The following is a 13,219-nucleotide window of genomic DNA, read 5'->3' on the forward strand; positions in this document are numbered from 1 at the left end:
CACCTTTGTGAGGGAAGAAAGTAAATTTAGTCATATAGTTAGATAATTAGCAAACAATTAACCAAGATGGGCTTATTGAAGAAGTCACAAAGAGGACAAGAAGTCACAGGGTGTGTCGTGTTTAGAGGACCGCTTAAGATCACAGTAGGCACTTTGTTGTTACAAGGCCCAGAGCAATGTAGCAGATAGTGAGTCCTGGGGTCGCAAGATCTAAAAGAGGGTAATAAAAGGGTTTTATTGACTTCGTTACTGATATCTTGAGATAATCTAGAAAGGGACAAGAGTGATGACTGTCAACTGCATGCACCTGGTTTCTTCATTTATGTTTTGTGAGGGTGGTTCCTTTCTTGGGTTTAAGTATAAATAGAAGGGGTTTGAGAGATACAAGAAGAAACAACACTCAACATCCATGTGTTCTTCTCCATGCCGGCATGTATTAAACTGAGATGGTTCATCACGCTGATTTCTGTCTACAATTCTTCCAAGAGGAAAAATTTCTATTACACCTTCATAGGAATAATTTGTATGAAGACTTTCAGTCAGGATTTAGAGTCCATCATAGTACAGAAACAGCACTGGTAAAAGTCACCAACTATCTTCTCATGGCCTCAGATAATGGGCTCATCTCTATACTTGTTCTGTTAGATCTTAGTGCTGCATTTGATACCATTGATCATAACATTTTATTACAGAGACTGGAAGATGAAAGTGGGATTAAGGGAACTGCACAAGGTTGGTTTAAATATTATCTGTCTGATAGATTTCAATTTGTTCATGTTAATGATGAATCCTCCATGCACACAAAGGTTAGCTATGGAGTTCCACAAGACTCTGTGTTAGGACCAATACTTTTTACTTTATATATATCTCCTTTAGGCAACATTATTAGAAAACACTCCATAAATTTCCACTGTTATGCTGATGATACCCAGCTATATTTATCTATGGAACCAGATGTAAATAATCAGTTATTAAAGCTTCAAGCATGCCTACAAGACATAAAGGCCTGGATGTCCCACAATTTTTTACTTTTAAACTCAGACAAAACTGAAGTCATAGTATTTGGGCCCAAAAATCTCAGAGATATGATGTCCAACCATATTGTTACTCTAGATGGCATAAGTCTGGCCTCCAGTACTACTGCAAGGAACCTTGGAGTTATTTTTGATCAGGATCTGTCCTTTAACTCACATATAAAACAAATCTCTAGAACAGCCTTCTTCCACCTACGGAACATTGCCAAAATTAGGAGCATCCTGTCTCAAAGTGATGCCAAAAAACTGGTCCATGCATTTGTTACTTCCAGGTTGGACTACTGTAATTCCCTACTTTCAGGATGCCCAAATAACTCCCTAAAGAGCCTGCAATTAATCCAAAATGCTCCAGCAAGAGTGCTGACTGGAACTAGCAAGAAATATCATATTTCACCTTCACTAGCTTCTCTTCATTGGCTTCCCAATAAATTTACAATAGAATTTATAACCCTGCTTCTTACATATAAAGCTCTGAATGGTCAGGCTCCATCATATATAGAAGATCTCATAGTACCATATCATCCCAGTAGACCACTTCGCTCTCAGAATGCAGGCCTACTTGTGGTTCCCAGAATTTCCAAAATTAGAATGGGAGGTAGAGCCTTTAACTATCAAGCTCCTCTCTTGTGGAACCAGCTCCCAGTTCAGATTCGGGAAGCAGACACCCTCTCTACTTTTAAGTCTAGGCTTAAAGCCTTCCTTTTTATTAAAGCATATAGTTAGTTATAGTTATGCTGCCATAGGCTTAGACTGCTGGGGGACCCACCCCCCAATGCACTGAGCTCCTTTCCTCCTCTTGACCATCTCTCCTCTCTTCTCACCCCGCAATTGTCACCACTGTATGTCATTAACTCTGTGTGTTCTCTCCCGTAGTTGTCTTTGTCCTCCTCTGTCCCCCTGTCTCTGTCCATTTCTGCATGTGTCCTCCGGCTTTGAAACTGTGTGTCTTCCAGCGTGCAGCTACTGGTCCTAACAATCTGCCCGATGTTTTGTTGTTGCTTTTTGTTGATCTGTTCTTTTGTCTCTCCCCTTTCCACTCACCCCAACCGGTCGAGGCAGATGGCCGTCCACCCTTAGCCTGGTTCTGCTGCAGGTTTCTTCCATTAAAGGGAGTTTTTCCTCTTCACTGTTGCCTATGGCTTGCTCCAGGGGAAATTGTTGGGTTCTCTTTATACATCTGTATAATCTTGACTTTATTCTGTAAAGTGCCCTGAGATGACTTTGTTGTGAATTGGCGCTATATAAATAAAGTTGAATTGAATTGAAAAACTAGCAAGAGAGATCATATTTCACCTTCACTAGCTTCTATCCATTGGCTTCCCATTAAATTTAGAATAGAATTTAAAACCCTGCTTCTTACATATAAAGCTCTGAATGGTCAGGCTCTATCATATATAGAAGACCTCATAGCACCATATCATCCCAGTAGACCACTTCGCTCTCAGAATACAGGCCTACTTGTGGTTCCCAGAACTTCCAAAAGTAGAATGGGAAGTAGAGCCTTTAACTATCAAGCTCCTCTCTTGTGGAACCAGCTCCCAGTTCAGATTCGGGAAGCAGACACCCTCTCTACTTTTAAGTCTAGGCTTAAAGCCTTCCTTTTTATTAAAGCATATAGTTAGTTATAGTTATGCTGCCATAGGCTTAGACTGCTGGGGGACCCACCCCCCAATGCACTGAGCTCCTTTCCTCCTCTTGACCATCTCTCCTCTCCTCTCACCCCGCAATTGTCACCACTGTATGTCATTAACTCTGTGTGTTCTCTCCCGTAGTTGTCTTTGTCCTCCTCTGTCCCCCTGTCTCTGTCCTTTCTGCACGTGTCCTCCGGCTTTGAAACTGTGTGTCTTCCAGCGTGCAGCTACTGGTCCTAACAATCTGCCCGATGTTTTGTTGTTGCTTTTTGTTGCTCTGTTCTTTTCTCTCTTCCCTTTCCACTCACCCCAACTGGTCGAGGCAGATGGCCGTCCACCCTTAGCCTGGTTCTGCTGCAGGTTTCTTCCATTAAAGGGAGTTTTTCCTCTTCACTGTTGCCTATGGTTTGCTCCAGGGGAAATTGTTGGGTTCTCTTTATACATCTTTATAATCTTGACTTTATTCTGTAAAGTGCCCTGAGATGACTTTGTTGTGAATTGGCACTGTATAAATAAAGTTGAATTGAAGGTGAATTGAAGATCATATGTTGATTATATTGCTACCTACCAGTTGAGAATGTGTTTTCAGTCAAAGTGCTTTGTTAGTCACTTTAGTTGTTGCCTGTTTTGTTAACTCCAACACTTTAAGACCCCTCAGTCTCAGCAAACCTGGTGTTTTTTTAAGGGCAGAGAAACCCTAGTCCTCAAATGCCACTACCCTGTTTGTTGTATTGCTTATTCTGATAACTGGACCAGGTGATTTCAGTCAAACAGAAGCTTGGTAATAGAAGGGAAACAGTGTGAGTGTAAAATATTTTAAACTTAAAATGTCAGTGTTTATTCGTGGCTCTGCATTTGATCCTTTTTCAAAAAGACCATGCAGCAGTTAGGGAAAAATTCCACTATAGAAGGTGTTTAGGTGAAAAAGCTGTAAACAAATTTATAAAAACGATTCTTTCATCATTTGCTTCACCATTTGTCAATATAATGGAAAGTAGCTACCTTAATGTTACTCCTGGACAAGTTGATTATCTTGTTGACAAACTGCAGCCTCACTAAGTTCAATAGTCAATAGTGTTACCCATATGAAAAAGAAGGCAGTAAACCAGAAGAGGCGATCTCCATGGTATAGTTCGCAAACACGCAATTTAAAACAGGCGAAAGTTAGAAAGGAAGTGCTGTTCCAGAAATTTTGAAGAATCTCATTTAGCCTGGAAAAACTGTTTAAAAAGGTACAAAAAAGCTCTCAGTGATACCAGAACAACATATTATTCACCATTAATAGAAGAAAACAAGAGCAACCCCTGGTTTCGGTTCCGCACTGTGGCCAGGCTGACTAAGAGCCATAGTTCTGTTGAGCCTCATATTCCCTTAAGTCTAAGCAGCAATGACTTTATGACTTTCTTTATGAATAGAATTGTAGCTATTAGAGAGACAATTCACCAGATCAGCCATGCAAATATTACAGATAGATCTTCATGTACAACAGTGCTAGAATCATCAATATGGCCTTAATCCCTCTGAGACTGTTTTTTTACCCATAGATCTCGCTGGCCAACTTCAATTATTACCTCACCTAAACTAAGAACCTGTCTGCTAGACCCTATTCCAACTAGACTGCTCAAGGAAGCTTTACCCTTAATAGATACGTTCATAGAAGACATCATCAATCTATCTTTAGAAACAGGCTAAGTACCACAGGCTTATAAGGTAGGTGTTATACACCACTACTTGAAAAACCCTGTCTGGGTCAAGACAGGGGTTTTAGCCATTTACAGACCAATATCTATTCTCCCCTTTATTTCTAAAATACTTGAAAAAGTAGTTGCAAAACAATTATGTGACCACCTTTACAGGAATAATTTGTATGAAGACTTTCAATCAGGATTTAGAGTTCATCATACAAATCTTAGTGCTGCATTTGATAGTCTAGGCTTAAAAACTTCCTCTTCAATAAAGCTTATATTTAGTTATAGTTATACTGCTATAGGCTTAGACTGCTGCGAGACCACCTCCCAATGCACTGAGCTCCTTTCCTCTCAGCCCACAATTGTAACCACTGTAAGACATCAACTCTGTGTTTTTTCTCCCGCAGTTGTAGTTGTCTGTCTCCTTCTCTGTCTCCCTCTATCTGTCCCTTTCTGCAGGTGTCCCAGGCTTTGAAGCCGTGGGTCTTCCAGTGTGCAGCTACTGGTCCTACCAACCTGCCCAATTTTTTGTTGTTGCTTTTTTTTGCTCTTTTCTTTTCTCTCTTCACTTTACACTAACCCAAACTGGTCAAGGCAGATTGCTGCTTACCCTGAGCCTAGTTCTGCTGGAGGTTTTGTATGTTAAAGGGAGTATTTTCTGTCCTCTGTTGCCTAGGGCTTGCTCCAGGGGGAACTGTTGGGCTCTCACTATACATCTTTATAGTCTTGACTTTATTCTGTAAAGTGCCTTGAGATGACTTTGTTGTGAAATGGCACTATATAAATAAAGTTGAATTAAATTGAATTGAAAAACTCCATAGATTAGGACTATTGACTATTGCTCTGTCTGCTGTTAGACTTTGGAGTGAATATTGCAAATGGTGCATGTAATTAACCTTCCAATTTTCCTTCCTGTGTTGATGGATAGATATATTACTCACATTTTTAAAAGCCTTGTTTTGAAAATAATCATAAATAATCAAATTTGTTGAGCTAGAAATATCCTGGTGAACAGATTTTTCCATCTAAAAAGGAAAGTGTGACAAGTAAAATGAATGCCTTCTAGAGATCTTCTAGCATCATTCTCAAACACCATTACCTTCTGTAATATGTCTGCTTTGAGGTCCTCCATGTCCACAGAGGAGTCAGATTTCTTCAGCTCCAACCGCACCACCTGCTTCTATGTCTGAGCTGTTTAATATTGAACAGAGTGTAACGTTACTGTAGCACACAGAACTGTAAAACATGAGACCATGACAGATGTGCAGTCTTTGTAAATTATGAAGTGCTGTATTTTCACTACAACTTGTACAGGTCAGAGTTCAGCTCACCCAAGAAACATGCACTGTAGCTTTTGGTGGTGCAGCCAATATTAGTCCACTTGCCATAATTTGAAACCACACAAGTATTTGAAGTTGTACTCGTTGGGGCTCCAGGATCCCAGTTACTGACTGAGAGTAGACTCCCATCTGACCACTTCCAGGAGTTTCTGTAGAGGCCAATCCAGGTGTATTCATTCTGCAGCATCATCTTTATCTGACTTTTCTCAGCCTGGGTCCTCACACTGGCCAGGTCGGTGTGGTACAGCTTGCAGTAGCTCTGAGCCGCCATCCAGGTCATAAACTGATTCACAAGAATCAAGCTTGATGAAGGATCCTGTGTTCCTGCTGTACCCAAAAATAATGTGTTTCAGTGATTCTGAATGAGAACATCTTATCTGTGCTACTTGTAGATGAACTGATACTGTGGATTATTATTATTTACAGCAAAAGGATCAGATAATCCAACCAGTACCAACCACAGACAGAAGTTCATTACCTAAACTAATCAGAGACTAGAAAAGTCACTTTTCAAATTACATTTCAAATGTGCTAGCAGGCTGGCTATGATTATATCCTGTGAGCACCCTCGTACTAAGTCCATACTATGTGCGTGAGCCCGTGCATTCTGCTCTGTCCCAAATCATTGAGAGGGAACGAACTGGCATGTTTATTACTTGGCTGTAGTGACAGTGGAGTAATTAATGTTGACAACACAGAGACTTCTCTTACCATTGTAGCAGATGAAGGGGAATGTGTTACTGCACAGTTGATCCGTCCATTCACCGTTACTACACATTGTCACACAATCCTTGTAATATCCACTACCACTGGGTTTACCAGGATACCACATCCTGAAATCAGCCTCTCCCACACTATAATAATCCTGGTCTTCCAAGGACCACCTCCATGCTTCACTGTCAGCATTCAGTCCAATCCAGACTGATAAAAACTGCCTATAAGTTTATTGAGTTTGGCCAGTTCCTGCATATTTTGTACAGTGGCCAGGTCAGTGTACTTGGACCTGCAGAAGTTCTGAGCATCAGTCCAGGATTGTGAGGTTGGAACCAGGATATAGAGACAAGGAAAACCGGAAGGTAGAAAGCAAATTCCTGTGGTAATAATAAAGAAAATCAGTGATAGACAAGATATGTGCTTTTTTACTGTTAGTTTCACACATCTGCCTCTCTGACAGAACTAACCCAGAACAAGAAGAAACAATCTAATTTTCATGACATATTCATACTGACCTGATAGGACCATTGTAACCACATTTCTGTTCATGATGTACCGATGCAAAAAGCACTTTAAATTGAACCAAAGTCAAAAGTATATTTCAGATGTCCACAATATCATTTTTCAGTTGAGTGGGGGGGGGGGGGGGGGGGGGGGGACCTGCTGTAGATGGCAGGGGTTAAGTGAGTGTGGGAAGCAGGAAACACAATAGGGAGGAAGTAACAAAGTACAGGGTGTCATGATCCGACACTCGTTCACCTCCTGCCCTGGACTTTTATTTTGTACCTCCTTTTCTCCACTTCCTGTCCTCAGTTTATGTCTCCAGCTTCACCAGTCATCACCGCTTACGATTGCTTTCATCTGCTCCTCTGCCCTTTTAAAGCCACCTCTCCCCATGGTTCGCAGTTGGATCATTGTCTTTATTACCTGTGCAACACCCCGTCTCGGTTCATTGAACCACTCCTGTCTGGAATTACATTTTAGATAAACATATTAGCATTTCTCCCAATCAAAAATTATATTCTCAATAGTCACAATGGTAGATATGCACATCACATTATTAGTAGAAATTGCATTTCAAGATATCTACAAGTTCAATTTCACTTTTCTAAACTACATTTGAAATGAACTAAAAACTCCTTAAAAATAAAACTGACCATTTTAACATTAAATAGCTTGGCTGCATATATATCTGTTATTCACTTCTGTCTAGTCAAAAGCACATTTCAGATGTCCACAATATAATTTTTCCTAGAAAAAATTACTTAAAATGACAGATATCTGACATTAAAATTATGATTAGAAACAATTACATTGCATAATCTGAAATAAAATTTTTCCTTGCAAAATTTTGACTAGGAAGAACTAAAATACTATCTGTGAGAGATGCCCACATTAGTGATTTAAAGTTAAAATAGCTTTTGCCATATGATCGACACATTGATCAACACAAAAGGTGACAGGGGACTAAGATCTTTAATCCCCTGTACTTAATATAATAACAAGTTTTTTTTTTTATTTGTATGAACATTAAAATCCAATTTTATTTAATACCTATTAAAAACTCCATGTCATCATGTACCAGTGGCCATACCTTAACCTGTCTTGGGGTTGAACAGCTGTGATTCTCTGTGAATCTGTCACTTCTTTGGAGCTGCACATTTTACTATATGAAAATAAGATGGACTAGTGATTGCATCTACCATGCTCTCTTTTCTTGGAAGAATCAATTAACCATCTCAGTCTATGGTTTAGAAACCATTTGATTTTTTTCAAATTAAGAGATTTTTTTCTATCTCACAGGAGAGTATCATGATGTATTTGTCTTGAGCTAGGATTGGAAAAATAATAGGTTTTTCACAATAGTGGTTTAAAAAAACAGATTTTTACTTTAGAAGGCACAGCTTATTCAAGTGTGAACCCATTTGGAAGCGATAGCAGGTGGCAGCAGGTCCTGAAAGTCCAACAGCTTTCCCTTTGGCAGGCATCTTAAAGGAGGACACCTCAGCAAAACACACAGCAGACAAACAAAGAATGTATGGATATAAATGTGAGGCGACCTATAGCAGACGTGGAAAACAAAACGTAATATGGTGTTTGTGGGTGATAATGGGTTAATGTGACACGAGTTGTAACAAACATCAAAATCAGTGATTTGAAGCATAAGCACATTTGAACAGCTAATTAACCTGAACAAACAATCCAGTGATATCTGTGGGCGTTAGGGTTAGAAGACATGTTGGCTCATACACACATCAGAACAGTAGAAGTGGATGTACTCATGGATTTATGGGCAGGGTCTCTCCAAATCTGCCTGCTGGCTCTAACTAACTATTGTGCTTTGGTGATTCCCCAAGTAAAAACTCCCTTTAACGGAAGAAACCTCCAGCAGAACCAGGCTCAGGGTGGACGGCCATCTGCCTCGACCGGTTGGGGTGAGTGGAAAGGGGAGAGAGAAAAGAACAGAGCAACAAAAAGCAACAACAAAACATCGGGCAGATTGGTAGGACCAGTAGCTTCACGCTTGAAGACACACAGCTTCAAAGCCGGGGAACTCCTGCAGAAAGGGACAGAGAGAAGGGGACAGAGGAGGACAAAGACAACTACGGGAGAGAACACACAGAGTTAATGACATACATTGGTGACAATTGCGGGATGAGAGGAGAGGAGAGATGGTCAAGAGGAGGAAAGGAGCTCAGTGCATTGGGGGGTGGGTCCCCCAGCAGTCTAAGCCTATGGCAGCATAACTATAACTAACTATATGCTTTATTAAAAAGGAAGGTTTTAAGCCTAGACTTAAAAGTAGAGAGGGTGTCTGCTTCCCGAATCTGAACTGGGAGCTGGTTCCACAAGAGAGGAGCTTGATAGCTAAAGGCTCTACCTCCCATTCTACTTTTGGAAATTCTGGGAACCACAAGTAGGCCTGCATTCTGAGAGTGAAGTGGTCTACTGGGATGATATGGTGCTATGAGGTCTTCTAAATATGATGGAGCCTGACCATTCAGAGCTTTATATGTAAGAAGCAGGGTTTTAAATTCTATTCTAAATTTAATTGGAAGCCAATGGAGAGAAGCTAGTGAAGGTGAAATATGATCTCTCTTGCTAGTTCCAGTCAGCACTCTTGCTGCAGCATTTTGGATTAATTGCAGGCTCTTTAGGGAGTTACTGGGGCATCCTGAAAGTAGGGAATTACAGTAGTCCAACCTAGAGATAACAAATGCATGGACCAGTTTTTCGGCATCACTTTGAGACAGGATGCTCCTAATTTTGGCAATGTTCGTAGGAGGAAGAAGGCTGTTCTAGAGATTTGTTTTATATGTGAGTTAAAGGACAGATCCTGATCAAACATAACTCCAAGGTTCCTTGCAGTAGTACTGGAGGCCAGGCTTATGCCATCTAGTGTAACAATATGGTTAGACATCATATCTCTGAGATTTTTGGGCCCAAATACTATGACTTCAGTTTTGTCTGAGTTTAAAAGTAAAAAATTGTGGGACATCCAGGCCTTTATGTCTTGTAGGCATGCTTGAAGCTTTATTAACTGATTATTTTCATGTGGTTCCATAGATAAATATAGCTGGGTATCATCAGCATAACAGTGGAAATTTATGGAGTGTTTTCTAATAATGTTGCCTAAAGGAGACATATATAAAGTAAAAAGTATTGGTCCTAACACGGAGCCTTGTGGAACTCCATAGCTAACCTTTGTGTGCATGGAGGATTCATCATTAACATGAACAAAATGAAATATATCAGATAGATAAGATTTAAACCAACCTAGTGCAGTTCCTGTAATTCCAATTTCATGTTCCAGTCTCTGTAATAAAATGTTATGATCAATGGTATCAAATGCAGCACTAAGATCTAACAGAACAAGTATAGAGATGAGTCCAGTATCTGAGGCCATGAGAAGATCGTTGGTGACTTTTACCAGTGCTGTTTCTGTACTATGATGAACTCTAAATCCTGACTGAAAGTCTTCATACAAATTATTCCTATGAAGGTGATCACATAATTGTTTTGCGACTACTTTTTCAATTATTTTAGAAATAAAGGGTAGATTAGATATTGGTCTGTAATTGGCTAAAACACCTGGATCAAGACAGGGTTTTTTAAGTAATGGTTTAATTACAGCTACCTTATAGGCCTGTGGTACATAGCCTGTTTCTAAAGATATATCAATGATATCTAATATGAATGTATCTATTAAGGGTAGAGCTTCCTTGAGCAGCTTAGTTGGAATAGGGTCTAGCAGACAGGTTGTTGGTTTAGATGAGGTAATAATTGAAGTTAGCTCAGAGAGATCTATGGGTAAAACACAGTCTAACAGGGATTGGGGCCTTATCGATGACTTTAGCACTGTTGAACATGAAGATCTATCTGTAATTTTTGGGGGGAGGATCTGGTGAATTCGTTCTCTAATAGCTACAATTTTATTCATAAAGAAGGTCATGAAGTCATTGCTGCTCAAAGTTAAGGGAATAGTAGGCTCAACAGAACTATGGCTCTTAGTCAGCCTGGCTACAGTGCTGAACAGAAACCGGGGGTTTTTCTTGTTTTCTTCTATTAATGATGAATAATATGCTGTTCTGGCATCACTGAGAGCTTTTTTGTACATTTTTAAACTATTTTTCCAGGCTAAATGAGATTCTTCTAACTTTCTGGAACGCCACTTCCTTTCTAACTTTCGTGTTTCCTGTTTTAAGTTGCGTGTTTGTGAACTATACCATGGAGATCGCCTCCGCTGGTTTACTGCCTTCTTTTTTTAGAGGGGCAACACTATCGAGTATTGTACGTAGTGAGGCTGCAGAATTGTCAACAAGATAATCTACTTGTGCAGGAGTAACATTATGGAGACTACTTTCCATTGTATTAACATATGGTGAAGCAAATGATGAAGAAATAATTTCTTTAAATTTGTTGACAGCTTTTTCACTTAAGCATCTGCTATAGTGGAATTTTTCCCTAACTGCTATATAGTCTGTTATTGTAAATTTAAATGTTACTAAAAAATGGTCAGACAGAGGAGACTTGTGAGGAAATATGGTTAAATTATCCGCTTCAATTCCATACGTAAGGACAAGGTCTAACGTGTGACTAAAACAGTGAGTGGGTTTATTTACATTTTGGGAAAAACCAATTGAATCTAATAATGAATTAAACGCAGTGCTCAGGCAGTTACTGTCAGCATCTACATGAATGTTAAAGTCACCCACTATATTGACTTTATCTATACTAAGCACTAAATCAGATAGAAAATCAGAAAATTCAATCAAAAACTCTGAATAAGGGACTGGAGGACGGTACACGATAACAAATAATAGTGGTTTTTGAGTTTTCCAGTTTGGGTGTGAAAGGCTAAGAGTAAGGCTCTCAAATGAGTTATAACTATGTTTAGGTCTAGGGTTTATTGATAAGCTACAATGGAAGATTGCTGCAACTCCTCCACCTCGGCCTGTGCTTCTATGAACATGATAATTAATATGACTTGGGGGGGTTGACTCATTTAAAGTGACATATTCTTCCTGCTGCAACCAAGTTTCAGTGAGACAAAATAAATCGAATTGATGATCACTTATTAAGTCATTTACTAACAGATATTTAGAAGAGAGAGATCTGATATTTAATAATCCACATTTAATAGTTTTGGGGTTTTGTTCTGTAAGAGGAGTAGTCTTAACTTTTATTAGGTTATTATGATTAACTCCTCTTGTTGTCATATTTACTTTATGTAATTTAGGTCAAGGAACAGACACAGTCTCTATAGGTATGTGGGAGTTGTGGGGGGGTGACGGTTGTAAGGACACTGCAGAGAGGCGTGTAGGACTGGATCTCTGCATCCTAGGCTCAACTCTGGACTGTCATACTTTTGGTTGTTTAATAAAACCAGCCATATTTCTGGATAAGAAAGCTGCACCATCTAAAGTAGGATGGATGCCATCTCTCCTAATCAGCCTAGGTTTTCCCCAAAAACGTTTCCAATTGTCTATGTAGCCCACATCATTTGCTGGACACCACCTAGTCAGCCAGCGGTTGAATGATGACATGCGGGTGTACATGTCGTCACAGGTCAGATTTGGCAGGGGGCCAGAGAAAATTACGGAGTCCGACATTGTTTTGGCAAAGTTACACACCAATTCAACATTCATTTAAGTGACCTCCGATTTGCGTAATCGGGCGTCATTAACTCCCACGTGAATAATAATATTACTGTATTTACGTTTATCCTTAGCCAGGAGTTTCAGATGTGATTCACCGTCGCCCGCTCTGGCCCCAGGAAGACATTTGACTACGGCCGCTGGAGTCTCTAACTTCACGTTTCTGACTATGGAGCTGCCAATTACCAGAGTTGGTTTCTCAGCGGGTGTGTTGCTGAGTGGGGAAAATCGGTTAGAAACGTGAACCGACTGGTGGTGAACCTCGGGCGTCTGTTTAGCATTAGATCTCTTACGAACCGTCACCCAGCCAGACTGGCTTCCCGGCTGCTCGGGAACTGCCGGGGGACAGCTAGCAGGGGCTACGCTAGGTCAACCCGCAACAGCTACCGGGGCCTGACTAGCTGAGTTGTTTCCCATGGTGCGGAGCCGTGCTTCCAATTCCGTGAGCCTCACCTCCAAAGCTGCAAAAACCTTACACTTATTACATATACCATTATCACTAAAGGAGGCAGAGGAAAAACTGAACATAAGACACACCGAGCAAGTGAGAGAAGGAGAAACAGAGGGAGACAGAGAAGCCATTGCTAATGGATAACTGCTAAGCTAACGAAGCTAATATAAGTGAAATGTGGAATTTGTAAACTTTAGCTGGTT

The sequence above is a fragment of the Channa argus genome, chromosome 15 (assembly GCF_033026475.1).
Source record: "Channa argus isolate prfri chromosome 15, Channa argus male v1.0, whole genome shotgun sequence".
Taxonomy (NCBI): domain Eukaryota; kingdom Metazoa; phylum Chordata; class Actinopteri; order Anabantiformes; family Channidae; genus Channa; species Channa argus.